This window comes from Protopterus annectens, chromosome 11.part0 (genome assembly GCF_019279795.1).
Source record: "Protopterus annectens isolate FY-2018-M chromosome 11.part0, PAN1.0, whole genome shotgun sequence".
Taxonomy (NCBI): domain Eukaryota; kingdom Metazoa; phylum Chordata; order Ceratodontiformes; family Protopteridae; genus Protopterus; species Protopterus annectens.
This window is the reverse complement of record NC_056745.1, coordinates 904,956,928-904,984,614: the sequence shown is the minus strand read 5'-3', so window position 1 is coordinate 904,984,614 and position 27,687 is coordinate 904,956,928. Positions and strand designations below refer to the sequence as shown.

At 38.8% G+C, this 27,687-nt stretch overlaps 1 protein-coding gene across 9 annotated transcripts in view; it reads right to left on the bottom strand.

Moving 5' to 3' along the window:
• Positions 1–27,687, bottom strand: part of CELF2 (CUGBP Elav-like family member 2) — a 1,986,852-nt gene that overhangs the window by 936,367 nt on the left and 1,022,798 nt on the right. The window lies entirely within an intron of this gene.

Here is a 27,687-nt window from a genome sequence, read left to right as displayed (position 1 = left end):
TTCATTTATGTCAATACTATATTAGAAATGTGCATGACTGTAATGCAGTACTGTCTATTACTTCAGATCACCCCTGAAAAGAGAGACTTGGGAAAAAAAACACCAGATTAACAAACTAGAAGAAAGTATGCAGGAAACACTTTAGAAATCACAACTATAGCAAGGATTTTGGAAACTGTAATTCAGCTTCTAAAATATAGCCTTGATAAGTGTAAGTTAAACATCTCTCCCATCATGGACAATGAATGCTTCTGAAAAAGCATACTCTTTCAATGGTGACGGAAAAAAAAATCCAGAAATATTAGACTGGATATAAAATATGTGTAATCATATTAGACTGGATTTAAATATGTGTAATCAATCAAGTATTCTGAAAAATATCTTGAACAGAATGCATACCTTAATAAAATGAAATACTTCAAGGCATTATTTACATTACAGCAAGTAAGTATACACTGTAGCATACATGGCATATTCCTTGGCTATGGACAGGCAGGAAATAACCTGCAGCATTTAATATGAACACCTTTCATGGCTATAACTCCCAAACAAATCATTCATATATAAAAAGGGACTATATGCAAATCCACAATTCTCAACTGAATGCATTTTCAAGTGTACATTAACATTTAACTGTGTTGTAAAATAAAACAAAAAACAATGGTTACTGGGTTGGTTGTGCAGCTGTGAGTTCTGCTGTTTCTCAGACCTTAGTTGTCCAGTTTGATACCTAGCTGGGGTGCTTCCTAGTTGAGGTCTGCAGGTTCTCCTTGTGCACACATGAGTTTTCAGTGAGTATTGTGCTTTTTCCCCACTTCCCAAAGACATGGCAAATGTGAAATGTTGATCATCCAAACTGCCCATAAGTGTGGTTTCAGCATGTGAGTATGTAAATGCATCTTGCAATGGACTGACATCTTAATCCAGCATTAATTTCTCTGCCTTATGTCCACTTATATTCAGAACAGGCCCCAGCTCAAACATTTGATATATATTTCATCAGGGAATGAATGTAGGAATAAGCAAATGTATGGATGATGGACCGCTCTCAAACTACTTTTTGTATGGAACATTTTGCGAAAATGTTACAAATCATTGTCATAAAATTCTGAATCATACACACACATGGCTTTTTTTTTTTTTTTTTACGTTACAGGAAAACAGATCTTTCCATTAACCTGCGATGTTTATGTAGGCACCAGAAAATATGCTGAGACAACCAAAGTAGTACGTAAAATTCTCACCTCCAACAGTAGTATCTACTGTTGTTAATATTTCTATATTTTGGAATTTTAAGAAATTTATCATAGGTCTATGCAGTTCATAACTACTTGATTACACTCAATTAGCACGATAAACACAATTTCTAAAGAGCTAGATGCATGCACATACAGCACAGTTTAATTATTTCAAATCTGACATGCACTGCAACCATCAGCAAACTAAATTAGTGCTGTAGCTTCACAGCTAGAACTCTTATCTCCTACAACTCTCCTGAGGTGCAGTAAACTATACGGACATCGTCAACTGTTGTGTTACAAGTCAGCCATGGCATATGAAACTGCTCTTCTGATTTAGTCAGTCTGGTCTCTCATCTAACTGACCTATGTGATGCTCCTCCTGTTTTTGTACCTTTTTACTCTCTACAAGTCTCCTTAAAACTATCTTTGGCTTCTTCTTCCCAGTAGCCTTTCACTATTACTTGCTCATCCTTTCTAGAATGATAAACTCACTTGTTCTAACCATCTTCTGTTTTCCCTGTAGCATACAACATCTGCACCCCTTCTCTCTCCTTGGTTATCTTGAGATTTTGATCTTTAAACTCCTTTAATGCCACAGTTCCACACCTAACCATGTCTAAAGCCTCCCTATCCTTTCCATGCCATCTTGCTACTTCCTGGCCTCCCTGTAGGTCAGTAGTAAGCACCTTTAATATATGCTACATTAAGCAGTAGCAGCCCCTGCTATCTCACTTATAACATATACAGTAAACTGAGTGCCAGTAGAAGGCACTGATTTAGTTGCGATGCTTTTGCTCCTAATTAAAACTTTTGCTATTCCCATATGGGGCCCACCTATTTTATCCTCCAAAGCACCCTTTCTTTCAGCAGCTTATGCTGTCTCTCCGAGTGAGATCAACAGCTGGAAAGAGCTTCCTACAGCTCAGAAACCATCAACTTGCCTGCCTACCATCTACTGTATCTACTAACAAAGGCTTGCACAGATGTCACAGTGTTATCAGATACAGTACAACTCAACTGTAAACGAAGCGTCAAGCAAGCTTTATTTTACTGAATGAAACAGTCTTTCACTGGGCTCTTCCTTGGTAAATCATGGAGGTCTGGTACTCCTCAAGACACACACCCACCTCTTGTTCTACTTGTACCAACTGCAAATTAGCCAAAACAACTTTTACAGCTCTGCACAGTGATGTCCTTACCATCTAAATAATATGCACACTCACACTTTGTAAAACACTCTATGCTAGTCACTGAAGCCAACTTTCCAAGTGATTTGTTGATAAACTCATGCCACTAATTGGTTAATTCAGTAACGAGCAAAGGAATGGTGGTACTTACACTCTCCATGGGAGTATTACTACCACCTACAGGGACAGAACAGTACTGTGCCACTTGGAGACAACTATCAATCATAAAGCAACAAAGACCAACTTGAAACATTAATCATAAAGTCACCAAAACTTTATCACCAACATAAGAAATTGATAAAAAAATAAAATCTAAGGAAAACAGCACGGCTGCTATTACAAGGTGATATACAGCCAAAGGCAGCCAACAGACAACATCTGTATAGCCACTGAAAACAACACACACTGGAAATCTGCAGGACTAAAAACTAAATATCTGAGTAAAAGAAGTATAGTTGATATAACTGCTGAACTTCACAGTTGTTTGGACCACAGTGAGAAAAAAATACTTTAAAAAAGAAATCTGGTTAAAATGACGCATCATTACCTAAGAATTCTTACCTAAAGGAATCCCTGTTTTCAGATAACATTACCTCTATAAATAATCTGGAAGCATGGCCTTCTTTAGTGACACAGTCACAAAATTCATATCACTTCCTGTAAGGGCTTATGAAAATAAAGACCCAGGTAATTCCTTAGACTGTTATTCACAAATAAACCCCAATCCATCTCTGCCTCTGAAGTGAGGTCTAATGGTGATCAGAATTTAATACCTGCAATATGCCAGTTATTACATACAGGACAACAATTTTTCACTATCCAGCACAATTCAATAATTAACTAAGACTTGCCAACGGGAGCCTTATATAAACACCACCTGACCACTTCCAAAAGTACACACAGTTGAAAACTTCATCCTCACCTTCCTTTACAGTACTCTACAACATGTGAGAAACATGCATACATAAAACATGTTAAACAGAAATTCACTATTTCAGACTAAATGGTAAATGTCACACAGGCAGCATTTAAGGGAAAATGAAGGTATACATCTACAGTGAAACACAATGCAAATATGCAAAACAGCTTGCTTCTTCTTTTCTCAACAGGACTGACAGCATACACAAAGCACTCCTGGAGATTAGTTAGCTAGCTATTAAATAAACAGCACATTAACCTTTCTTCTACAACCAATGCCTGTGCAGCCTGCTACTGCTGAGGAATTCAGACCTTTGTTTTCAACTTGTGACCCAAACATGTCATCATCCTCACAAATGCCTGCCACCACCTCCAAAACTTGATTTCCTAATTGCATTTGTATTAAATCATTTTTTTTGGACAATTCTAAAAACATGTGTGTAAGACAAAGTATAGCTCCTTGTTAGGTCAACTAATCTTCCTACCAAACATCTTCATCTGGTTGCAGATGCAATGTATAAGCCCAATACAATAATCACAAACCATAGTGCAAACAGGAAAATGGCATCTCAGCTGTACAAAAGTCAGTGTTATCCTACACTTTTTTTATCTGAAGTTTGTTAACCAGGAAAGTAAACTGGCCCATGGACCCTTTTCAGCCATGACCCAGACTTAACAGGCAGTAACAAAGTACAAACAAAATGCATACAGATTACAATATGACGCTGAGAGACATTTTAAATAAATTGGAAATAGTGGAAAAAATGCAGATAAAACAAATGCAGACTTAAAGATAATCTCACCAACCTACAGACTGACTTGCCTGCTGACTTTTTCTTGTAAGATGCCTGAAAGGTTGGTAAGTGGGCAACTACAATCTCACTAATAACAGACATTATCTGTTTCTGGCTACATGACTAAATAGACATAGCAGTGATAAAAATTAAAGCAGCACATTCACCCAAACGTTTCACAAGATTTTTCACAGGAACTGTACACACAGACATGTTTAAAGCATGTGACATGGTCAATTATGCTTAACTTTCAAGACCGTCCACTGTTAAATTCACTCATCAGAACTAGCTTGGTTCCACAGATACCCGACTTGTCAAGATTTGCCCTCATAGTATACAAGGTTGCTAACAAGAACAGTCTCCATGCATTGGCAAATTAAATTAATTTCATAATTAAGAGCAGTACCAACAACTACACTTTAATTTAGAATCCATATATTTGGCGAAGGGTTGCTTCATCCCATTGACTTGGTACTGGAGGATAAATACGACTTGCCTCCTAAGGTCAGGGAATTTTTTTTGTGGTAAAAAAACAAGGATCCTGGCTATTTTTGAGATACCGAAGATCCACAAATTGGTTATGGATCCCCCTTGAGACAGAGAGTTGCTTCAGCAGGTGCTAAAACAGAAGCTTTCGCCAAATACGTGGATTCTAAATTAAAATCTTTTCTGTTGACCAGAAACATCTTTTAAAGGATTCATAGCACTTTTTACAGACACTGGCAAACATTCCTTTTACTGTTGAAAGCTTATTTGTCATCATGGACATTAAAGATTTCTTTTTAGTGATACCCCACGATTTGGGGCTTGAATGATTTTATGAGGCAGTAGTTGCTAGTACTGCACTTAATTGTGAAATTAATTTAATTTGCCAAAGCATGGAGACTGTTCTTGCTAACAACTTTGTGTACTATGAGGGTGAACATTTTAAAGAGTGCAAAGGGGTGGCCATGGGTGTAGCGTCAGCTCCAGGTTTTGCAAACATTGTTTTATGGCACTGGGAAACTTCCTGGATTTTATATTCATCTTTTTCTTCCAAGATAGTGTCCTACCTTAGGTACCTGGATGATATCTTTATTTTATGGAGAGGGAGCGCCAAGGAATTGGATGATTTTATTAGGTACATGTCTGACTCCACAGATTGATTTTGGAGTTTACCTACTAGAAAAACAACCGTTCTATTAATTATTTGGATATCACCCTATATAAGAATTTGGATCATAGCAGATATGAGTCTAACATTTACTGTAAGTAAACCTCTTCAAATGCTTACCTTGCACTTTACAGTCAACACCCCTGGTGGCAGAAGAAGAATTTGGTTAAGAGGCAGTATATCAGATTAAGCAGTTTAATATCGGATGATGATGACACTTTTCTTGAGGAGATGGTCAAGCTTACTAGTATGTTTAAAGTTGAAGGGCATACTCGGAACCTATTTGATGAATCACGGACTTGGGTTATAGAGGGTAAGAACACCTGCTATGCTCCCTTTCTGTGTTCAAAAAGTAGGGTTCAGGATGCTGAGATGCCTTGGGCAATGGCAAATATATCACAGGTATTTGTGATAGAGTATAATAGGGAGATTTACTCTAAAATGTTCCTTTAGCACTCATTGGCATTCTGTATTTGGTATGTTGCAGCAAGTGGATGACAAACCAAGGTTTGTGTACAAGAAAGTACAGTTGTGTACCTACCATAAATGTAGATGTAGTCTGCCTGGCTGTGGGTAAAGTGAATGGCTGTCCCTTGTTGTGGTGACAGGCCTGTGCCCACCATCAAAACTCATGTTGCAGGCAGGGAATGAGGGTAATTAATGTTTCCAGGCTGTGGCAATGTTGAGTCCAAACACTTTTTAGATACCAATGTAGTTTCCTCATATGCAATCTGGCATATGGAATTAGCAGGATGCTATGAAGCCCAAAGCCTGCAGAAATTTTTCTTGCAGATAACTGGGTCTTTGTTGCCAACATTTTGAAGTAAGAAGTCAGTTGCCTTTGTTTGTCTGGCGTGAGATAAGCCGTCTGGGCAGTTGTATTTAAGCTTGCACCCAGGAATATAATCTCTTGAGAGGGTACTAGTATTGAATTATTTTCGTTTACTGTGTACCCTAGGCAAATTAGTAATCTTTTTACAAACGCCAGATGCTTTAGTAGAATGTTCTTGTTCTCTGCTTGAATAAGGCAGTCGTCCAAGTAAGGATATATTTGAATTCCTCTTTGTCTGCAAAATGCAATTACTGGTGCCAGGCATTTTGTGAAGACCCTGGGCGCAGTAGATAAGCCAAAGGGCAGTGCAGAGAATTGGTAGTGCATTGAGCCAGCTATGAATCTGAGGTATCTTATGCAAGATTGTCTGATTGGGACATGCAGGTATGCCTCTTTGAGGTCCAAAGTTACAAGCCAAGCCTTCTTGCCCAGCATGGGCAGAAGCTGCTGCACAGTCAACATTTTGAATTTTGGAACGTCCAGAAATGTGTTTAGAATAGACAGGTCCAGTACTGGTCTCCAGGCTTTGTCCTTTCTGGATACCAAGAAAAGTCTCGAGTAAACTCCTTGTCCCTGCTCTTGCTGTGGTACTCACTGAATGGCCCTCATGTCCATGAGGGATGAAACTTGCTTTTGTGCCTCTGCCCATTGATTGTGTGGCAGGTCTGGCATACCTTTTGCACTTGGCAGGGTGTGAAAGTGGAACCTGTAACCCTGAAACACTATATTCAAGACCCATTTGTCCTGGGTGATCATGTGCCAATTTTGTGAAAAAAGTGCTAGTTTTCCCCCTAAGGGGGCTGCCAAAAGATAAGTGCTTGGTGCTGGCAGAGGAAAGTCATTGGGACTGTTTCCTGTATGGCTGTGATTTGTCTTCTCTGCTTTTGGAGGTCGAAGTACCCCATTGTTTAGGTCTGCCTTGGGGCTGGGATCTGCCTCTGGGGCGTCTGTATCTGCCTCTTTGTGGCCTGTCTGACACTGGAAAGGACCAATTCTTTGTGGGCCAGTTCCTGCTAAATCTGGGTGGCTGCACCTGTAAGAAATCCTTAACTGTCTGCATAGATTTTGCTTTGTCCTCCATTTTCTTCAACACCTCTTCTGCTTTAACACCAAACAAAGTATCATGCTGTAATGGGGCATCTAATAATTTTGCTTTAACATGATCAGGCAGATTCTGTTCCTTTAACCAAGCATGCCTCCTAATGACAGAACCCGTAACAGCGGCCCTGCAAGAGGCCTCCAGAGAATCAAAACCACATTGCAAAGTATGCCTTCCCACTTGTTCAGTTGCATGCAATAAATCTTGCATTTCCTTGTTTTCTGCACATTCAGAATTTGTTAATATTTTCTGTTTAAGCAGTGACATTAAGTATTGCTGATAAATTTTAAGCATATGAAATTGACAATTTAAAGCCCTCACAGCCAAGGTAGCAGAAGTGTAAACCTTTTTCCCCCATCTGTCCATTGCCCTTGAATCCCTATCAGAGGGGATAGGGTTTTTTGCAGTGGAAGCCTTGACCCCTTTGGGACCCTGAGAAATAGTTTCTGGGTCAGCAGCAGGGTTTTTATAAAGAAATTTATGTGAATCTGGAACCCTGTAGTATCTATCTGGCTTAACAGGTGCAGGGGGTAAAGAGTCAGGAGACAGGCCGGACTCTGAAAATACATCATCTACAATGTCTAAAACAGAGGGGGATAGCAAGAGGCCTGTGCTGAGGTAGTAAAAGAAAGTCTCTGAGCCTTTTCTTAGATTCTGAGTAGTCTTGGCTCTCCCAGTGGAAGTGCTCCCTCATGGTATGCAGGGTTTCCCCAAAAGAATAATCCTCAGGAGGAGAGGTTGAAGGGATACTTTCTTCAGCATCAGAATCCTCATAGGGAGGAAGAGAGTATTCCTGTTCAGAAGAGGAGTCAGAGGAAATGGAAACCTGCTCTAAAGATTCATATTCTGTCTCTTGCCTAGGCCTCTTATCAGGAGGGGGATGGGAACCCCTGATCAAAGTAATTAGGTCTTCAGCCATTTTGAGCATCTGTTTTTAGGCATGGAGGCCTGTCCATGGGCTTGCTGCACTTGTTTCTTTGTCTTTAGTGGTGCTTTAGTCTTTGCCTTTGAAGCTGTAGTCGGTTTTACATATAACTGTGTAGGCCTGAAAACACCCTCAGAAGCCGATGCCTGCTCAGCGGCTCCAGACCCATCTGAAGGAAAATTTTCCAAGTGTCCAATACCTTGAGTTTCCAGCAGCCTAGTCTGCTCCACGTGGGAGTCGGAAGTGGCCTGTGGCTCTGAGGTAGCGGGCGTCAGGGGCTGCGAAAGCGCCTCACTGAGAACCAGCGAACTGGTGACTGACTTAGAATAAGCCTCGTCAGTTTTGGACCTCAGATGCCTGTCCTTTTCCTTTTCATAGGTTCATAGGTAGGTACTAGGCTATCGGCCCTATGGCCCATACAAGCCTTGCCAAAAAATGTACCCTGGCTTTCGTTTCTTGTGAATTGTGGTAGTCGGATGGCTATCCACCCACATCGTGTAATTAAATCTTCGGCCAAAGTAATGAAATGCAAAATCTTACCGACGCTTAATAGTGCATTGGTTAAATCTAGCACAAAACCTGCAATTAGCAATGTCGTGTTCAGGGCCTAGGCAAGGAATACAATAAGAATGGAAGTCCTTATGAGGTATTTGCTTCCCACAAGAAATACAATTATTAACTTTTTCTGACATCGGTCTGGAACAAGAAAAAAGTTTCCCCAACAGGTTACTTAGCTTTAAATGAAGACTTCGGATCTGAAATTCAAACACGAAAATCTCAGGAGTTGGCCGACCAGCACTTGTGAACTGCTTCTGCTTCGGGCACCGCACGGCAAGAAAGACAGAAGAAAATGGCGTTGGCTGCATCTTTTATACCCCTGGCGCACTGACGTCAGGGAAGAGGCGATGGCAACCGACGCCGGACCAAGACTTTGGAATTCAGGCCGACTGCGGTAGCCTGCCAGCAGGATAACCCAACAGTAATGACTGGAACAGTGAAACACGATGAACATCAGTAATAATTTAAAGGCTATTCTTGAAAGGAGCAGTTATAGAGAAGGTATTAACATTACAATTTTCGGTATGAAGCGATGTGGTGACTGCAGAAAGTGTAGGTACATACTTCAATGATCACATTTTTCTGCCCCAGAATACCCCAGGTTAATTTCAGTTAGGGGGAGGTACGACTGTGAAAGAAAAGGGGTAGTAGTTGTAATGAGTTTTGAAGTTTGCTTTTACTGCCCTAGAAAAGGTTCCCATTTCTAGTAGAGGGGGGGACTGGAAACTTTTGGTTGAGCAAAGAAAGTATTATTGGCAGGTTTTGTTCAAAGCAAGTGTTCTACCTGGTTTGAACAATGTGATTTCAATCAAACCTATTTTAAGAAGCAAAGCAGCATCTCTATGATTTTTTACATATTGCGTTTTTATACATATTATACTTTTTAGCTTGAAGTATTTCTTATGAAAATCTGTTACTTGTTCTGTATAAGTTTTTTTAACCTGTATATATGCATTTTCTACCATTTCTTTATTTTTCTGTTATAATGATTTCTAACTTTTTATTCTGCATGCATACTGATGTTGTAAATAGGTGCTTTCATGTGTGTATCTCTAAATTCATTCACTGTTTTTTGCTGCTTTTTCCTGTTTAAAAAGGAAGTGAAATGGGTGTGCAATTAGTTTCTGATGAAGTTCATACTTTAATGACTGGAAGAGCTTAAACTTTTAATAAAATTTAGGTTTTGTGACTACTGGAGTAGCGTTTTGATCTTGATACTGGGAAATCAGTAAGCAATGCAGAAGCTGCAGTACTGCCTAACACAAATGCATGCTGTCCTATACTCCACTGACTACACAATACTCAGGCTCTACCAAACAGAGATGTGCACTCCTTCCTAACACTCCCTTCTAATAATACACAGTATACAGTTACTTTTAAGACAATATGTACTCCTACCTAATGCTTCTTCCAATGACAGTTGACTATTACGAATTATAATCTTGACCAAAAACAATCTGCATACCTGCCTAAAACTCCCTTCCAATGATACTACACTATGACAAAATATACAGTCACTACCAAACATACAGCCCCTACATTTACTCCTTATTATCCCCTTCAAATCTTCATATTAATTTTCTGACTGACACTAACCACATAGATTATGTATAATTTACTAACGCATAACACACGAGTATTATTGAAATTCAGGTTATGAATGCATATTGCCCTGTAGGCTATCTGCCACCATTTTGTCAATAGCTTATGAGATGGCTGCCCCATGAATACATATTCTTTTCATGCTACTATGACTTCTACTTTCTACATTTCATTACCCCCACATCTACCCCCACTGAAGCAACTCAACCAAAAAGAAACCATCTTTACTTCAACATTTTTTAAGTCAGACTACCTACTCATAAAATCCATTCTTTCAATATCACTTAATCACTTAATTGGGTGCTGGAGAGAACAGATAAGGAGAAGGGAACATGTGGCATATGATTTGCTCATTCATGTATAATGGTGCTGGCCTGGTCTGCTGCATTACCTGATTCCTCTGAAGGCAAGGAAAAAAGGTGTGAGCATTTGGACTGTTGCTGCCAAAACATTGCTTTTTTGTGCGTGCTTTTAGATTCAATCTAAAAAGGTCACTATTTTTGCATTCACTCAGTTTAGCGTTCACTTAATGATGCCACTATATGTATACATGTACACGTGTCTCATCAGTTATGGGCAGCTCAAAACAGCAAACACAAAAAGAGTAGTGTGATCTTTTTAGAGTAAAGACAAAGATTGAATGAAAATAAATCCCCCCCCCCCCCAAAGTCTCCTCATAATCTAATCTTGAAACTCATCATCCAGAGATCATAACATCCAAAGACCAAATTGCTGAAGACTACAATATCAAACCCTTGGATTTACTCTCTTGTAGTAACCATGTTAGCACTAATTCCTGGGTCCATTCCTCCTGCGGAACCAATATTAGCACTCATTACTAGGTTCACATACTGGTAGGGGGATTCAGTATTCACAAGTTTTATAGACATTGTGGTCTTCAATATTTTGGTCTTTTGATCTTATGGTCTGAGGATTGAGTTTTAAGACTGTGGGCTTCAAGATTGTGACAGTAAGCAAACATATATATATATATATATATATATTTTTTTATTTTTTTTTTTTAAATACATTGTTAGATTAAGGACTTCCATTTTAAAATACTTAATAGGCATTATGCAGACTAAAAGGTAAAATATGTAGTGTCAGACATGTATGCATTCAGTAAAACTTTATTAGAAAGGAAAGATGAGCATGAAATGTACAGAAAGTGCAGTTGTGTACCTACCATAAATGTAGATGTTTGAGTGTATTCACTGTTGCAGTCATTACACTTGGGTTATCCTGCTGGCAGGCTACGCATAGTCGGCCTGAATGCCAAAGTCCTGGTCCGGCGTCGGTTGCTGTCGCCTCTGCCCTGACGTCAGTGCGCCAGGGGTATAAAAGATGCAGCCAACGCCATTTTATTCAGTTTTTCTTGCCCCAGATGTCAGGTGCCCCCAAAAGGGGTACGCTAAAAAAACATTGCTTATAAAAGCATGCACTAAAATAAACAAAACCTTCATCTACAAACAAATAAACCACATCGGTTGTATAGGATAGAGAAGTACAGAAAAGTCCCAGCAAAGAAAGGGGGATGGTGGGTGGGTAACCTGGACTGCAACAGTGAATACACTCGAACATCTACATTTGTGGTAGGTACACAACTGTACTATGTTCATCGTGTTTCACTGTTGCAGTCATTACACCTGGGTTATATCCCAAAGCTGAGGTTGGGTGGCTCGGTCTAAATAGAATTAGGAGTGGCTATAAGGCCCTGCAGAACTGCAGTGGCAAAGCCTGCTCTGGATTTAGAGTAAAGAGGTAAGTGGTAGTGCTTAGTAAAAGTGTGCACTGAAGTCTAAGTTGCAGCCTCCAAAATATCCTTGGTTCGTACTCCTCTGAGGAAGGCTGCTGAGGTGGCTGCTGCCCTGGTAGAATGTGATCTAATGCCCTTAGGCACTGATTTGCCATGTTGTGAATAGTAGAAACGAATGCAGTGTCCTATCCATTTTGAAATAGTCTGCTTTGAGATAGCCTTTCCTTGTGATCCTGCAGCATATGCCACTAAAAGTTGCTCAGTCTTTCTGAAAGCTTTAGTTTTGTCCAAGTAGAAGCGCAGCTGTCTGTGTATGTCCAAAGAATGCATAAGTCTCTCCCCCTTTATTCTGTGGGTTTGGGTAAAAAGTAGGCAAATGAATGGTTTGGTTAAGAGCCACACTGGACACTACCTTAGGCATAAATGTTGGGTTTGTCCTTAGAGAAACCCTGTCCGGATGGAAGATAATAAAAGGTTCCACAGCCATTAATGCCTGTAACTCTGAGACTCTTCTTGCTGAAGTTATTGCTAGGAGCAGAGCTGTTTTCCATGATAAAAATTTTATCTCAGTTGTACTGGCTGGCTCAAAAGGAGGCAATGTGAGTTTTTCCAAAACAAAATTGAGGTCCCATGCAGGTATTGGTGTTCTCCTTGGAGGTCTTATGTTTTTGGCCCCCCTGAGGTACTGCCTAAGCAATGGATGTGAAAAAATAGGTGGGTCAGTATTGTAATGAGCTGAAATGGCAGAGGCATGGATCTTAATTGATGAGAAGGATAGGCCTTTGTTCAACATCTCAGTTAGGTATTGTAAAATCTGAGGAATATTTGGAACAAGCGTGTCAATTCCTTGTGCCTGGTTCCAAGCACAGAATCTCTTCCATTTTTCTGCATAAGATTTTCTAGTGCTGGGCCTCCTGGCTTCCAAAATAACATCCATAACCGCTTTAGAGAGAGGTGTATTCTGAATGGTTACAATATCTGCCATACAGCTAGATTTAGGGTTCTGAGTTGGCTGTGCAGGATCTGATTGTTTTGTTGGGTCAGTAAATGAGGAATTTGAGGCAATGTCCAGGCTGGGCCTTGTGACAAGGTCCTTAGGACTGAGTACCAGTGTTGGCGTGGCCAATCTGGGGCAATCAGCATCATTTGTGGCTTCTTTTGTCTGACCTTTAGGAGTACCTTGGGGAGGAGAGGCAATGGAGGAAAGGCATATACTGTAAGGTTGTTCCAGCTGAATGACAAAGCATCCACTTTCCATGCTTGTTTGTGATAAGTCCTTGTGCAGAATCTCTGAAGTTGGCAGTTGTGAGGGGAGGCAAAAAGATCTATGTCTGGGCAGCCCCATTTCCTTGTTATCATGTTGAAGATTTGTGGATCTAGTTTCCACTCGTGAGGATCCATGAGGTTTCTGCTTAGTTCGTCTGCCAGAGCATTTGTTTTTCCTGGCAGGAATTGTGCTTGCAGGTGTACTTGGTAAGTCAATGCTGTGTTCCACAAAATCATGGTTTGTCTGCAGAGGGGGTAGGAATGTGTGCCCCCCTGCTTGTTTATGTACCACATGACTGTGGTGTTGTCTGTCTTTATCAGCAGCTGTACTGGATGAAGTAGGTCCTTGAAGGCTGTCAGGGCATTTTGTACAGCTAGCATCTCTTTTTGATTGATGTGAAGATGCCTTTGGCTTGTGGGCCATGTGCCCTGAATACATTTCCCTGCCATGTGTGCCCCCCAGGCATAATCTGATGCATCTGTTGCTAGTGTTTGCCTGGCTGTGGGTAAAGTGAATGGCTGTCCCTTGTTGTGGTGACAGGCCTGTGTCCACCATCGAAACTCCTGTTGCCAGCAGGGAATGAGTGAAATTAATGATTCCAGGCTGTGGCAATGTTGAGTCCAAACACTTTGTAGATACCGTTGTAGTTTCCTCATATGCAGTCTTGCATATGGAATTAGCAGAATGCAGGATGCCATGTAGCCCAGAGCTTGCAGAATTTTTCCTACAGATAACTGGGTCTTTGTTGCCATGCTTTCGAAGTAAAAAGTCAGTTGCCTTTGTTTGTCTGGCGTGAGATAAGCCATCTGGGCAGTTGTATTTAAGCTTGCACCCAGGAATATTATCTCTTGAGAGGGTACTAGTTTTGATTTCTTTTCGTTTACTGTGTACCCTAGGCAAATTAGTAATCTTTTTACAAATGCCAGATACTTTAGTAGAATGTCTTTGGTCTCTGCTTGAATAAGGCAGTCGTCCAAGTAGGGATATATTTGAATTCCTCTTTGTCTGCAAAATGCAATTACTGGTGCCAGGCATTTTGTGAAGACCCTGGGCGCAGTAGATAAGCCAAAGGGCAGTGCAGAGAATTGGTAGTGCATTGAGCCAGCTATGAATCTGAGGTATCTTCTGCCAGATTGTCTGATTGGGACATGCAGGTATGCCTCTTTGAGGTCCAAAGTTACCAGCCAAGCCTTCTTGCCCAGCATGGGCAGAATCTGTTGCAGAGTCAACATTTTGAATTTTGGAACGTCCAGAAAAGTATTTAGAATAGACAGGTCCAGAATTGGTCTCCATGCTATGCCCTTTCTTGGTACTAAGAAAAGTCTGGAGCAAAATCCTTGTCCCTGCTCTTGTTGTGGCACTGGCTGAATAGCCCTCATGTCCATGAGAGATGAAAATTGTTTTTGTGCCTCTGCCCATTGATTGTGTGGCAAGTCTGGCATACCTTTTGCCTTTGGAAGGGTGTGAAAGTGGAACCTGTAGCCCTGAGAGACTATATTTAAAACCCATTTGCCCTGGGTGATCATGTGACAATTTTGTGAAAAAAGTGCTAGCTTTCCCCCTGAGGGTGCTACCAAAAGATAAATGCTTGGCATTGGCAGAGGAAAGTTATTGGGACTGTTTCCTAAATGGCTGTGATTTGTCTTCTCCGCTTTTGGAGTTAGAAGCACCCCATTGTTTGGGCCTGTATGAGCCCTGGGGCTGTTGTCTGCCTCTAGGGCGTCTGTATCTGCCTCTTTGTGGCCTGTCTGACACGGGAAAGGACCAAGTCTTAAGAAGGCCAGTTCCTGCTAAATCTGGGTGGCTGTATCTGTAAGAAATCCTTTACTGTCTGCATAGATTTAGCTTTATCCTCCATTTTCTTCAACACCTCTTCTGCCTTAACACCAAACAAAGTATCATGCTGTAATGGAGCATCCAATACTTTTGCTTTAACATGATCAGGCAGAGTCTCTGTTCCTTTAACCAAGCATGCCTTCTAATGACAGAACCTGTTACAGCGGCCCTGCAAGAGGCCTCCAGTGAATCATAACCACATTGCAAAGAATGTTTTCCCACTTGTTCAGCTGCATGCAATAAATCCTGCATTTCCTTATTCTCAGAACATTCAGAATTTGTCAACATTTTCTGTTTTAGCAGATACATTAAGTATTGCTGATATTTAAGCATATGAAACTGACAATTTAAAGCCCTTATAGCCAAGGTAGCAGAAGTGTAAACTTTTTCCCCCCCATCTGTCCAGTGCCCTTGAATCTCTATCTGAGGGGACAGGGTTTTTTGCAGTAGCGGCCTTGACCCCTTTGGGACCCTGAGAAATAGTTTCTGGGTCAGCAGCAGGGTTTTTATATAGAAATTTATGAGAATCTGGAACCCTGTAGTATCTGTCTGGCTTAACAGGTGCAGGAGGTAAAGAGTCGGGAGACAGGCCGGACTCTGAAAATACATTATCTACAATGTCTATAACAGGTGGAATAGCAAGATGTCTGTGCTGAGGTAGTAAAAGAAAGTCTCTAAGCCTTTTCTTAGATTCTGAGTAATCTTGGCTCTCCCAGTGGAAATGCTCCCTCATGGTATGCAGGGTTTCTCAAAAGGAGTAATCCTCAGGAGGAGAAGCTGAAAGAATAGATTCTTCAGCATCAGAATCCTCATAGGGAGGAATAGAGTATCCCTGTTCTGAAGAGGAGTCAGAGGAAATGGAAACCTGATCAGAGGAATCATATTCAGTGTCTTGCCTAGGCCTCTTATCAGGAGGGGGATGGGAACCCCTGATCAAAGTAATTAGGTCTTCAGCCATTTTGAGCATCTGTTTCTTAGGCATGGAAGTCTGTCCTGGAGAATGCTGTACTTGTTTACTTGTCTTTAAAACTGTTTTAGTCTTTGTCTTGGATGCTGAAGTTGGCTTGATATAAAGCTGTGTGGGTCTGAAAACACCCTCAGAAGCCGATGCCTGCTCAGCGGCTCTGGACCCATCTGAGGGATTAGTTTCCGAAGGCCCAATACCTTGAGTAGCCAGAGGCCTAGCTGTCTCCAAGTGGGAGTCGAAGGCGGCCTGTGGCTCTGAGGTAGCGGGTGTCAGCGACTGCGAAAGCGCCTCACTGAGAACCGGTAACTGGCCTAGAAGAGGCTTCATCGTTGGTTTTGGACCTCAGATGCCTGTCCTTTTCTTTTTCCTTGCTCTTTTTATGAACTCCAGTCGTTGGCTGTTCTGACGGCATTATATAGTTAAACTTTCGGCCAAAGTAATGAAAAGCAAAATCGTACCGACGCTTAATAGTGCGTTGGTTAAATCTGGCACAAAACAGACAACTAGCAACGTCGTGGTCAGGGCCTAGGCAAGGAATACACTTAGAATGAAAATCCTTATGAGGTATTTGCTTCCCACAAGAAATACAATTGTTAACTTTTTCTGACATCAGTCTGGAGCAAGAAAAAAGTTTCCCCAATGAGGTACTTAGCTTTATTGAAGACTTCGGATCTGAAATTCAATTTCAAAAATCTCAGGAGTCGGCCGACCGGCACTTGCAAACTGCTTTTGCTTCGGGCACCGCGCGGCAAGAAAGACAAAATGGCATTGGCTGCATCTTTTATACCCCTGGCGCACTGACGTCAGGGAAGAGGTGACAGCAACTGACACCGGACCAGGACTTTGGAATTTAGGCCGACTACGGGTAGCCTGCCAAAAGGATAACCCAAGTGTAATGACTGCAACAGTGAAACACGATGAACATCATAAAGAAATATAGAATGTTCTTTTCTCAAGGGAAAGATACAATATTGCCAGCTACAGAATGTTTCTTAATGGAATGTTAAATAAAGCACATACGAGACAACCAAGGTTAGGGGGAGTGAAGGTGGTTTACAAAAGAAAATCACTGAACTGAAGCAATATAATATATTGTGTTCAGGACAGCAGTTCAGTTAAGATTAGTTAGTTCGTTCGACCTGTCATTAAAGAGAAGATTAACATTCAAGCCTGAGTACAGAAGACTATTTTAGTTTACATTGTTTAGGATAATCAGAATATGATGTGCAGCAACGCTGGATACTAATCAGCACTCTAGCATTTCTACAAATTGTTATTGTTTATCAGCACTGTTAATGAAAACAGTATTTGGATACTGTGAACATCTATTAAAGCCTTACTGAATGAACTACAGTGTTTGAAAATTTAATTCTGAAAAGTATATAAGACTTGGCCCATAAAGGAGAAACTGGCACCTGTTCAGCACAACTTTGGGTAATTAACAGATAAAGACTTTTGTTTCAGTCTCATTTCAGTTTCCAGTTAATCCCAGTATACTACAGTCTCATCAATTTTTACAATGGTGAGCCACTATAAATGGGGTAAAACAGTTAAACTAACTCCCAAACCCCATACAAACCATGCATCAGCAGACAGACAACGTGTGTTCTACAAGAAATCTACAGAATAGCAGTATTTAGTTCGACTACGTGTGTTCTACGGACTACAGTGCAGCACTCCATGTTTCCTTCACCTACATGTGTTCTACAGAGCAAGTATTCCAAGCAACCTCATCAGCAACACTTCAGAAATTCAACACAAACAACTGCATTTCTAATAACAGAGCAGACCTTTCATGAAAAAAACACACAGCAGACAACCTCTACATACACTAAATGCAGCTGTTACCAGTGTTTACTTCAGAAAAAGTCTCAAAAAATTTCAGATCATCAGCACTAAATCAACAAACTTCAGCAGTGTTCCTTCAGAACATAAAAGACACAATCCAGTTAACAGCTTGCTCCACAAACTTTCAAGTTTCCACAGTGTAACATCACACAGCCAAGCAGCACAAAAAAAAAAAAAAAAAAAAAGATTTAAAAAAATGCAGACAAGAGGACACATTCTTCCAGAATCATAAAGTTATGTAAGACTTTATATGCACTTTTTAGTTAACAGCTCAAAAAAGTTTAAATTCATCAGTAAAAGTCATTTGCATATAAACATGTTAATTAATACTTCTACAGTTAAAAAATCAGTAAATCTTTGGTTTAATTTTGAAAACTGGGTAAAGCAGTCCAAAAATGTTCTTTTAAAATTAAAGGTTATTAGTTCATAAATTAACTCAAAGAAACAGGCTACAGGAAAGCATGAGTCAACGTCTATCAGTACGGTTTCAGACTTAAAAGTAAATGTTTCAGCACATGTAAGTCAAAATACAGAATTATGTTGCAGTATTAAACATGCAGATGTCAACATAGTTAACGTACATAACATGCAGGCAATGTCTAATTTTTACATTACTTCACATAGTTTCTTGTTTTCAGAAGCAAGTGTAAATATTGTACTAAGGGGGGATAAAATCAATCGGAGTACAGACTTTGATAATGTAAATTCCAGTATAACTAAAAAAAAACTGCAGGGCAAAGTAACACTGTCACCGTTTCAGAGCAAAATTGAAAAAAAAAATACATTCCATAGCTATCTATAAGTGCGGCAGTCTAGCACCAAACGAGGGCATTAATCTGTTATTGTTTAAGGTTAAAAAAAAAATGACATTTCATTCTTTATGGATGAATTAACTTCAGTTACACACAGCTATTTATTAGAGGACACAAATGCAGTTTTGTCAGGATTTAGAGAGTCAAAGAATACAGCAATTAATTTAAACTGCAACAGCTCTGTACTAGGTATGAACATGTCAGAGTTATATGCTGTTTTAGACTTTGGTGACAAGATTTTTGCAAATGTACAGATTTTGAAGAATTGGTTATGATAGAAACATGCAGATTTATATGTTAAAGATAAAATAAATTCCAGTTCAGCTGACACAGCTAAAGTGCTCAAAAAGACATATTGGGTGTGGCCATTTAGAAAAAATGGGTAACCTTATACATCTATGTCTTGTAAGGTACATCAGAAATGACAGTCAAGTTAATTTGCAGATTAAAGGGTTTACAGTTACAGATTTGGCAAATTAATTTTTTGTGTTACTGTTTTGTTTAGCAGTCAGTTAAGAGCTTTGTACTAAAGTGTTGCAATGCATAAACAGTATCTTAATATAGACAGACAAAATAATGTTTTGCTAGCTTATGCTAATTTACAGAATGTAAAATTTAAAGTCAATGCTACATTGTAAAAGTGATGTTACAGTTAAGAGTTCAGATCCTATGCATAAAAAGAGTACATTATGTAATCAGTTTAAGACTGTATATATTTCTTACAAAAATGACATTTTACCAAACATACCAGATCAGATTACAGCCATCTTAGAAAGCTGAATTAAAAGACAGTACTGTATGCCACAGTGCAGTATGGTGAAGAAAATTATACACAGTAATGATAAATTATTGCAGCATTCATTACTACTGAAAAGTTAAATGATGTCAGCTAAAGAAACGGTTATGGTGAGACAGTGGGTGGAGTTTCACTCACAGAACAGCATGTTAAAAACTAAGAGTCACAAGAGAAAATGTAAAAAGTTCACCAGTAAAAACTGATTTTGTATAGGTGCAGAAATGCACAGTGTTACATTACTATTTTAGTTTCATTTGAGTTCATCAGTTTGCTTACAGACTTGCAAGAGTTTATTAGCATCAAATATTTATTTCATGCAGAAAATGTAAATAAAGTCAGCACAATAAGCAATGTTATCAGTTTATAATTGTTAAAGCTGCAAATGTTTATTTCATGCATAAAAATGTAAATAAGGTCAGGGCAATAAGCAATGCTACAGTTGTTAAAGATGCAAATGTTATTTTAAGGTCCTGATACTAAATACAGTCAAGAACTTGAACAACCCAGCCTTGCACAAGAAATGAAAAGAAGTTTAAAAGGCCTAACTATAAAAGGACACTTTGACATTAATGCAGGCCTTCCTTTACCTCATCATTGACTGGGACAATGCAGAGTAATATTTGGCAAGAGCTGTGGTGCAAAAGTTGGCTGTCTATGTGTTTCAGTTATTTCTTCAATGTTTGTTTAAAGTTAAAATGCATGAGTTAAAGCATGTATGTATGTTTTCAGACAGTTCTTTAGCAGTACTAGTTTTCAGTTTCTCAGTTAAAGCATGTATGTTTGAATGTATGTCTCAGACAGTTACATATAGTACATTTCAGTCAAATCTCAGAATATAAAAATAATACTCATCACCAAAAAGATTCAGTTGGAGGCAGATAACCGCAACTACACAAGGTTTATTGTAGTATTAACGCCAACAATGTCTCAATAAAAACGTTTTTGTCTGAGAATACTCTGACTTCTTCAGATAATACAAATAAGACCCCTGAATGCCATATAAATACTAGTCACATGAACTACAAAATAGACTAATTAATTGACAATCATCTGCTAAAGTAACAATGTCTGCCTTGTACACATATTTGATAATATGTAATAAAAACAAAATGGTTCGAACTGTAATACCAACGTAAAATAATACAAGAAATATAGAAAATAAAAAATGTATAAGGAATGTATTGCAAAGATGTTTTATATATAAAAACAGCCAATAATAATCCCATACTGGTAAGCTTGTTATAGAGCATTTTAGACCCATAACTAATGAATAATCCTGAATAAATTCATAAAACATTAATGTATGTACACACACAAACAAATTTTGTTTGTGTCTTTCGGCTTTTCCCGGTTAGGGGTCGCCACAGAGGAACTCTGGTCCGCTAATGATTGGTAGTGGATTTTTACGTACCGGGTTACCAGCCCTGACGCACAACCTTCAACGAAGGCATGCCCCATTCATGTATGCCTCCACACAGAAGACGCTCTAGCTGAGAATCGAACGGGACGTCTTGCTATGAGGCGACAACGCTACCGCAGCACCACCACCGCATATTAAAAATATATACATAAAAAATATATATATTGTAAACATACTCATATGATCTAGTATATAGAATATACTTGCTTAAAGTAAACATTAGCAAAAAAACTAACCTGGAAAGCCTATATACATATATAATAGATGAGCTTCACAATTTAGCTGCTCTTAACCTAAGTAGAGGGGCAACAGATATATTATCATTCAACCCTGGTATTCTGTTGGCTTCCAGTATTATTTGCCAATAGGTCTCTCGATACTCCAATATGGTTTCCCAAGGGCCACCCCTGGCTTCCCTGGGGAGGGTTTCCAAAACAAAGAACAAAAACTTTGCTTGGTTACATACTAAAGTATGTTTGTATACAGCATGTTTAGAATTTTGTTTTTGAATTTCGTAATTATGTTCATACATTCTGCGTCTTAATTGTCTCTCAGTTTTTCCGACATAGAACCCTTCACACATCTCGCACATAGCAATGTATACTAGCCCTTGGGTATTGCAATTGGAGTAAAAGGATGCTGTAAATCCATCTATTCCTAGCTGAAATAAATATTTTCTCTGTTTGGGAAATCCTGTTACATTGAGAACAGGCCTCACACTTGAATGTACCCTTACGTTGATTAGAGAACACATTGACCTGCCCCCCATATTCAAGTATGTTTTTGATGTTACTACCCTTATGGAAAACAGTTTTTACTGACTTTCCTTTTACTGACAATACTGATAGGAAAAGGTACTAATAGTTTGTTTTTCAGAATATAACATGTACCAGGTTTCAGTTATGCTATTATCTGTGTTCAGTTAACACTGGCAAAATATATTCTTTTAGTATCAGTTTAGTTTCCAGAATATACACAGCTATTTTAAATGTTCAGTATAAATATGCATCACATTTCAGTCAAAATTCAGAATATGACATTCATATTCAGTTATGTGTTCAGTATAGTACATTTCAGTCAAATCTCAGAATATAAAAATAATACTCAGTTACTTCACATTATTCAGTCATTAGTTTTAAGGGTAAAGTAACAGAATTATATTATTTAGTCATTAGTTAAGGGTTAAGTGACAGACTTATTTGTAACAGGCTTATTACATCATATATTTTCTACTATATCATCCTTCACATTACTCAGTCATTAAAGGGTAAAGTGACAGAAATATCTATTATAGGCTTATTAAGATTAGTTATATAAATAATGGGTAGTAATAGTTATTCAGTATACTCAAGGCATAACATGGCAGGCTTAATTTGTTAATTTACAGATTACAGTACATTTTACATAATTATCGTACATTAGTCAGAAAGTTAAAAAAGATACGAACAGAAAATGCAAGGGTATACACTGAAAAACAGAAAGCATAGGTTTTTGTAAACTATTAAAATAAGTTATCTAAAAAATAGGTAGTAACAGTTATTCAATGCACTCAAGGCATAATGGGGAAGGCTTAATTTGTTAATTAGTTTACAGATTAGAGTGTACTTTACATAATTATTGTACACTAGTCAGAAAATTAAAAGGACACTAACAGACACAAAGGTATAGACTTGAAATACAGAAAGAATAGGTTTTAGTAAACTATTATAGCTCATAAATATTCATAGAATATTTCAGACAAAAATTTAGGAGGCAGACATCTATTACAGCACATAAAAGTTTAAAAAAGGTAAGTAGCATTATTAGCAAATATAAATACAAACTTATAGACAAGTTACTACAGTATATGGTAATTATGCTTCAAGACCAGTTATAGAGTTCTTTCTTTAGCACCAATTTCAATTAGTCTTCAGAAAATAGCCATCATGTTTGATAGGCTATACAATAAAAAGAAAGAGTACAATGTTTACAAAATTAAATAAACTAACAGAAAAAGGTTTCATTTGCTGTAAGAGAGAGACATCATGGTACACTAATGCACCAGTTCATAAGGTAAAAAAAATAGTCAATAAACAGTGAAATTTTACCCTTACAGCATACAGATATATGAAAAAATTGGCAGGGTTATCAGTTCATACTCCGTCTAACTTAAATAAAGATTCGTAAAGACAGGTTAAAGATGTGTACACTCCTTTTCAGAATAATGTACAGGTTTTAAATATATCACTCATACATCAGAACTTAGACTTAAAGAATCTAGGTAATATGACAATTAAATCAAGAAGTTAACAGACTTCAAGCCTAGTGGTCAAAATTAGAATTGCAAGTTTATTCACCAGATAAAGAAAAACAATTGCCAAGTTAATCATAAAGTTAAGAGACTTCAATCCAAACAAGTCATAAATGCTCAAGTGACACCTAGTGGTCAAAATGAAAATTGCATGTTTACTTACCAAATAAAGAAAATTATTTTCAGATTATGAATCGGGTAGGATAAAGCTGTATAAAGTAGTTAGCAATAGAGATGTAAGGTAACTTCAAAAGTAGGTCCCTGTAGACTTTTGTCAGGGACTTCAGGGGCAAATGTTAGATTAGGGACTTCCATTTTAAAGTAGTTATTAGGGATTATGCAGATTAAAAGGTAAAATCTGTAGTGTCAGACATGTATGCATTCAGTTTCAGAAAAAGGCAGTTTATTGGAAAGGAAAGATAAGCATGAAATGTGCAGAACATACAGAAATGCAGAATGTTCTTTTCTCAAGGGAAAGATACAATTTTGCCAGCTACAGAATGTTCCTTAATGGATTGTTAAAGCACATACGAGACAGCCAAGGTTAGGGGGAGTGAATGTGGTTTACAAAGGAAAATCACTGGACTGAAGCAATATAATATATTGTGTTCAAGATACCAGTTCAGTTAAGGTTAACTTGTTTGACCTGTCATTACAGGGAAGACTAGGCTACAATACAGATATTCAAGCCTGAGTACAGAAGACAGGTCAAATAATGACTACTTCAATTTATGTTGTTCAGGACAATTAAAATGTGACATGCAGTAACTTTGGATACTAATCAGTACCCTAGCATTTCTATAGATTATTGTTGTTTATCAGCACTGTTAATGAAGACAGTATTTGGACATTGTGAACATCTAATAAAGCCTTACTGAATGAACTACAGTGTTTGAGATATTCATTTTGAAAGGTACACAAAACTTGGCCCATGAAGGAGAGACTGGCACCTGTTCAGCATGAGTTTGGGTAATTAACAGATAAAGGCATTAGTCTGTCTCATTTCAGTTGTTTCCAGTTAATCCCAGTATACTAGTCTCATCAATTTTTACACATGCATAAACATGCATATACAGAGGTCTTAAATGTACATTGCAAAGCTTTGTGATCTGGTTCTCCTATTATATATCCTATCATATTTTTACTACAAGTATGTATGTACATATACTGAATATCTGAAACATTGAACCGTGATTCAGTATAACTTCACATGATCAACAAACAAAAAAAAATGTTTTTGCAGGGGAAAGTCCCCCTGCACCTTTCACATGGGGGGCTGAGCACCCCCACACCCCTTGGAAATTATATATACTAACTATGAGATCACAATAAAGTAGGGAAAAGACAAATTCCCCATCCCTGCTGTACAGCAATCTCCCAATGAAAAAAAAAGACAGTAAGGTGTGATCTGCTGATTTTTGATTGTTGTACTGGCTTCTTCTCTGTTCAACAAATGGAACTGTCAATCACACTTATGTAAACCATGTTTTATACACATATATATGTGTGTGTGTGAGTGCGTGTGTACATTTACACACACACACACACATATATATATATATATATATATATATATATATATATATACACACATACATGATCATATAAGGTTATTAGACTAATGGCCCTAGAGCCTTTTTCAGTCTATCCATTCATGCTCCACATATCCCAGTTATCAAAACCAATGGGCTAGAACAGCTTTGGTATATGCCTGTGACTTAGGACACCTACAAACTGCCCCTGTCCATTAAGGGCCACAGGCGACAAGCCAGGGATGAATTTTCAATTTCTCAACCATTGGTCGAAATTTCTTTTGAATAGGCTTAGGGAAGAGTTCCATTTCACATTAATGGGGAGCTGTTCCACAGAATGGGTAATCTCTGAAACCCATACCAATCCTGCCAACATGTTTTATGTCGCAAGCAAATTTAGATACTCAGATCAGGCAATTCTAGTGCTACTTGTTTTGCAACTGTGTAGTAGATCCATCAGGGCTAAATCAGAGAATGCCTTGTAGGTTAGGCACAGATCACCCCTCAGTAGTCTGTACGAGAAACAGTACAGGAATAGGACTCTGAGGTGGTCTGCACAACATACATTATTTACAACCTGTATGCTTTTAGTTAGTAACCTCTGTGGCTGCTCCAACTGTTGCAAATGCCTGGTCAAGTACATGCCAAGGGGTACACTGTACTTGATTATTGATCCAATGAGGGTTGAGTGTAGTGGGACTTTGATCTCCATAGATCTGGAAATCATTCCCTTACTTATATGTTGCGCCCTGTAGAATGATTTTCTCACAACCATGGGCACATGGTGATCACAGTTCAGGTTACTGTCAACCTGAGTTCCCAAGTCTCTTACCACTGGGTCTACTCATACTGTGATATCAATGTTGCAAGTTGCAGGGGTAATCATCTTCCTAAAGGGTATAATTATGCATTTTTTGCATCGAGGTTTAGGACATGGATCTGGCACAAGTTATTTGTCTGTGTTAGAACTTCCTGGAGGATATCTACATCTTTGGAGGATCCAGTGATTGCACCCAGCCTGCAGTAGTCAGCAAACCTGGCAAGCCAAAGGCCCTCTACATTTGCCTTGACTTTAGAAAAGTACAGTCCAAACAGGAGAGGTCCCAGTACAGGGCCCTGTGGGACACCACTAGTAACAAGTCTCTCGGTGGAGGTGGATTCTTCCACCATAACATCATGTGTCCTATCTGTAAGCCATTTGCTTATCCATCATGTGACAAAGGGATTTATGCCTAAATTTGTGAGTTTGTCTATAACACCTGAGTGAGGTATTCTGTCAAATGCCTTTGCCAGCTCAAGGTAGGCATCATGTACCATTTTGACCTTCTCCATGGTTCTTGTGTTCTTCTTGAAGTCGTCCACCAAGTTTAGTAGGCATGACCTGCCAGTGACAAAACCAAATTGGGATAGGTTCAGTGTTTCAATACTTCCTATGTCTTTGTTTAACAGTTCCACAATAAGTCTTTCCATGGCCTTGCATATAAGACTAGTCAAACTTACGAGTCTGTAGCTCCAAGAGTCTGTTGATGGTCTGTTTCTGTGTAGAGGGATGACAGTTGCAGTCCTCCATTCCCTAGGGATGAAGCCTGTCTGGAGGCTGTAGTTGAATAGAGATTCTAATAGGCCTGATAGGTCATGTTTCAAACTATTTAGGATGCATCCTGGGATAATAACAGGACCCATTAATTAAGTGTTTTTAGCTCAGTTGAGTGCAGCGATGACCTGTTCTTTAGTGATAGCTGGGGGAGAAAATGGTACAGGGTATTTCCTTGGGGAAACTGGGGGTAAAATTAGAGCTAAATATATTGGCCAGCAAATTTGCTATATCCCCCAGTTCAGCATAGGACATTCCATTTACTATAAGTTCAGCACATTGTTCCTCTTAAGGCTGCTTGCATAACTGAAACATGCCTTATGGTTATCCTTGGCCTAGGAGGCTATTTTTGCCTCAAAGTTGGGTTTGGTAAACTTGATTAGTCCCCTGAGTTGTTTGTCGAGACTAAGGGAGTTTTTTTTGTCTTTTGGACATAACCCTTCCTATTTCTGGATAGGATTTTCTTTCTTTTGTTGTACAACCTACTTATACTGGGGTCTACCAAGGGGGCTTGTGTTTTTGGAGTTTGTCCCGAGTTTATTTCAGTTTGAAATTGCTGTTTCTATGCAGTTATATACATGCTTGTACAAGGTTTCCATACACATTTCTGCATAGACCACCACATTCTCTGAAATGGGGGGGGGGGGGGCTTGGAATTTAGTTATGCCTTCACTTAAAAGGAAGTGGTTAGCCTTGGAAAAGTTTCTAAAGGTTCTGGCATTTGCTGGGAGTTCAGCCTTTATATTTATTTCAAGGATTACTGTTTGTGAACTGATCTAACCAGTGAGGACATTACACAAGGGGGGTGCAACATTCCCCTCATATTGTATACACATACACAGACAGATGCGTACACATCTTGATGGAGCATCTGTCAGAGTTTGAGAACCATAAACAAATAGTTTGTCTTGACTAGCATCAACTTGTGAAATCACAGGTTGTGTGACATCATACGATTTTTAATGATGGAGCTTGTGTGGCAATGTTTTTCAATATGTCACAACTTTAGCATTGCTCTGACTACCAAAAATGTGAGACATCCTGCTCAAGAAGTTTCTTAAGAACTACAGTTATGTCAAACAGGGTCTGAATAAACTTTGACAAATAATAAACAATTCCTAGGAATCACATTAAAGTGGATTTCCTAAAGTTTCTGCATATTTACAACTTCATTCAACTTCTTATAGTAAGATTTGAGAATATAAGCGGTCAAAATGTGACGCATATACAGTAGAGAGTCGATTATCCGAACTAACTGGG